Source organism: Mus caroli, unplaced genomic scaffold (assembly GCF_900094665.2).
Source record: "Mus caroli unplaced genomic scaffold, CAROLI_EIJ_v1.1 scaffold_20985_1, whole genome shotgun sequence".
Lineage (NCBI taxonomy): Eukaryota > Metazoa > Chordata > Mammalia > Rodentia > Muridae > Mus > Mus caroli.
In genome coordinates, this window is record NW_018390972.1 from 6,268 (window position 1) to 10,404 (window position 4,137).

General features: G+C 47.5%; 1 pseudogene; it reads right to left on the bottom strand.

Annotated features, from left to right (window-relative positions):
• Positions 1-2,056: 2,056 nt before the first annotated feature.
• Positions 2,057-3,023, bottom strand: LOC110288921 (annotated as a pseudogene).
• Positions 3,024-4,137: the final 1,114 nt, after the last annotated feature.

Genomic DNA, 4,137 nt, shown 5'->3' on the forward strand with positions numbered 1-4,137 from the left:
CGAGCCCAGCAGATGGCGCTAGTCTAAGGACCGTGGTAAGGCCGCTGAGGGAGAGCAGGGGTAGATGTCAGAGCTGGGTTAAGAAGTACTGCATGTACTGCTTGGCCAAGGTGAACCCTCTGCGCTTCCGCTGCACACAGTGCCAGGACATCGAGCTGTGCTCTGAGTGCTTCTAGCCCAGCGCACAGATCAGCTACCACCACCGCTACCAGGGCTGCCATCTGCTGGACAGTGGATGATTCACACTCCGGGGGGTCCTGAGGCTAAGGGCAGCTGGACACCATTGAGCAGCTCAGCTTCAGTAACTGGGCATGGCTGCGCATGTTGGTGCTTCATGGACTGCCCAGGAAGTTTGGAGCACTCCGTTAGCATGTATACCCATGGGAACTTAGGCAAAGTCTGCATCCCTGGCACTATCCCCAACAGGTGACAGATCACACCAACCCCCAGTGGGGGTCCTCTCTAGCCTAGTCTTAGCACACCTTTGCCCCCATTGGAAATATCTGTGCCTAAGCAGCAGCAGCGAGATGCCCCCTGAGAGTTGACTATGACATCGAGTATGACCAGGATGCTGAGACGCTCTGCAGTGGGCAATCTGTGAACTCGGAGGAGGAGGAGGAGGAGGAGGAGGAGGAGGAGGAGGAGGAGGAGGAGACCAATCGAAAGCATGCCCCTGTAGACACGCATGTGGGTTGCAGTACCAAAATGAAAATTTTGGACTTTTGGTGGCAACTATTGTTGCTGCCCCTAGGTTAGACAACCCTGAGGTTGACTTGGATGCTCAGAGCTGAACAGTAAAGGATACAGTGTCTTCCATTCATGATTCAGGGCGAACAGACAGAGAAGGATGGATAGAAGTATGAAACTGCATTTGTCCAGTCCATCTAGTTGCAGTGTGCACGCTAGGAGGGAACATGTTTGACCTGATAATGAATGATGGCCTGCTGCAGGAGGAAGAATCGAATAGTCAGGCAGATAGCAGCCATATACTACTGCCACAACCTTGATATTATCAATCTTGACATAAAACCTTTAGAATATACTCAGAGATTAGGACGGTGATGTGAAGTTGATAGACCTGGCCCCTTACTGCCATGGCAGTGTAGGACCAAGAGCTCACCTTAGGGAAGCCATATGATGGCAAGGGGCAGATAGCTAGCTTGTTTTATATTTAGTGAAAAGGGGATCTGCAATCTGGGTGGAAGTCCTCAGCACCTACTGCCCCATCTCAGCACTGCACACTCTACCTTGAACTCAAAAGCATCTTCCAAGTCAGGTGTACTGTAAGTGTTCCCTGCAGCGAAAGGCAGGCCCCATCTGACCATGTGGCTCTCCCATTAACTGCTTTCCTAACTACAGGGGACAGGAATGTGCCAGGAGAGCCTACCCATGCAGCCCAGGCTGGGGCCAGGCAAAAATGAAGCAAGCATTACTGAGGACTTGAAATGGCTGTTGTCAGGTAAGTGGAAGCTCATGTGGTCACTGTGTGCAAATGAGGGGCTCATCTTAAGTGGCTCAGTTGGGAGCAGGCCTGGTGGTGGTCTCTGGCCTCCACAAAAGACGGTTCTGTGCACACCCTGCCTCCTGGTAAAGTGTGGTGTGCCTGGGCTGTGCTTGGGGTGTCATCTTGGGGGGAGGAGGCAGCAGTGGCCTCAGCAAAAGGGTGTCATCAGTAGCTCTCCTGAGTAAAGCTTGTGTCACCAGAGATAAGTTGATGAAAGGAACACAGGGCTCCTGCCTCCCACAGCATAACAGCTTGTAAACCCACACAGAGAAAGGCTCATGAAATAAAGGGGACTTATCCAAGGTGGCAGGCAGTCTTCAGAGGAACACAAAGGCAAGCTGTCTTCTGAAAGGATTACTTTAGACTATGATATAAAGACACATGCCCATCTCCCCCATGAATCCAATTTAAGACTGCTACAATTGCTTCTTCCAGAGGACCATGAAAAAAATTTAAGCCGTGAAAAAAGAATTCAATTTGTTTAAAAGAGCAACAATGTTGGGGGAGACCCACAATCATTTGGATCACAAGCTACTTTAGCATCCTCTGGCCTCAGGAAGCATCCCTGGATATCCACCCACTTTCTGTGAGGAAATTTAAAATCCTTTTCTTTAGGACCTTGTCCAGATAAGTGGGAAGGCGACTTTTAGAGGGGATCTCTCATCGAGTCTGGAGGTGATCTTTAATTATCATAGTCTTCACAATCAAATAGCACACAGGACTCAAGTTCAATGAATTACAGGGAACCTTTTTTTTGCAATCCGACAGCAGCTCCAACACAGGAAGGTTCTCAATGGCTGCAAACTCGCTGCCTTTGCCATCTTCCTTCCCCGTTCTGGAGCTGGCCAGGTTTCTGTTCTCCTTCCTCCTCTTCCATTTGTCTCTGTCAGCCTCATATTCGACCGACTCCTCCTCCTCCTCCTCCTTCTCCTCCTCCTTATTTTTCGAGACAGGGTTTCTCTGTATAGCCCTGGCGGTCCTGGGACTCACCCTGAAGACCAGGCTGGCCTCGAAATCAGAAATACGCCTGCCTCTGCCTCCTGAGTGCTGGGATTAAAGGTGTGTGCCACCACACCCTGCTTCTTCCACCTTCTTAATCCCATTGCATGGGTAGCACTGCAGCTCTCAGATTTGGCGCAAAGCATCTTCTCTTTGTGCATGTTTTCCAATAAATCATCAAATTCTTTGCAGAACATGAACTGGTAGAGTGGCCATAGTTTCAGCTGCATCTCTTTTTCCTCCTTGGTGATCTTTCCCTTCAATATCTTTCTTCTTCTCTTTCTTGTCCTTGCCCAGGAAAGGTACCAGGTTATACTCTCGAGCAGTATTCTTCTGGTGCTGCTTCTCCTTCAGCTTCCACACATGTGTCTACATGGGCACGCTTGAGCTCGGTCTCCTCCTTCTCCTCCTCCTCCTCCTTCTCTGAGTTCACAGACAGGCCACTGCAGAGCATCTCAGCATCCTGGTCATACTCGATCTAATAGTCATCTCGCAGGGGGTTCCTCAGAAAATTGGACATAATACTAACGGAAGACCCAGCAATACCTCTCCTGGTCATATACCCAGAGGAAGTTTCAACTGGTAATAAGAACACATGCTCAACTATGTTGATATCAGCCTTATTTATAATAGCCAGAAGTTGGAAAGAACCCAGATGTCCCTCAACAGAAGAATGGATACAGAAAATGTGGTACATTTACACAATGGAGTACTACTCAGCTATCAAAAACAATGCATTTATGAAATTCTTGGACAAATGGATTTATCTGAAGGATATTATCCTTAGTGAGGTAACCCAGTCACAAAAGAAGTCATTAGATATGCACTCACTGATAAGTGGATATTAGCCCAGAAACATAGAACACCCAAGATACAATTTGCAAAACACAAGAATATCAAGAAGAGGAAAGACCATTGGGTGGATACTTCATTCATCCTTAGAATAGGGAACAAAATACCCGAAAGGAGTAACAGGAACAAAGTTTGGAGCTAAGATAAAAGGATGGACTATCCAGAGACTACCTCTCCTGGGGATGCATCTTATAATCAGCCACCAAACCCGGAAACTATTGCATATGTCAGAAAGATTTTGCTGAAGGGACCCTGTTATAGCTGTCTCATATGAGGCTATGTCAGTGCCTAGCAACTACAGAAGTGGATGCTCACAGTCATCTTTAAGATGGAACACAGGGCCACCAATGGAGAAGCTAGAGAAAGTACCCAAGGAGCTGAAGGGGTCTGCAACCCTATAGGTGAAACAACAATATGAACTAACTAGTACTCCCAGAGCTCATATCTCTAGCTGCATATGTAACAGAAGATGGCCTAGTCAGCCATCAATGGGAAGAGAGGCCCCTTCGTTTTGCAAACATTATATGCCCCAGTACAGGGGAATGCCAGGGCCAAGAAGCAGGAGTGGGTGGGGAGGGGAACAGGGCAGAGGGAAGGAATAGGGAACTTTGGGGATAGCATTTGAAATGTATATAAAGAAAATATCTAATAAAATAAATTTAAAAAAGATTTAACCATCTTCTTGGGGACCTTATTAATTGTGGATTGGTCTTATCACTCAGGGAAAACAAAACCTGAACCTGTTTACTCAAACCCATTGGATAAAACTGGCCTTCCTCTCT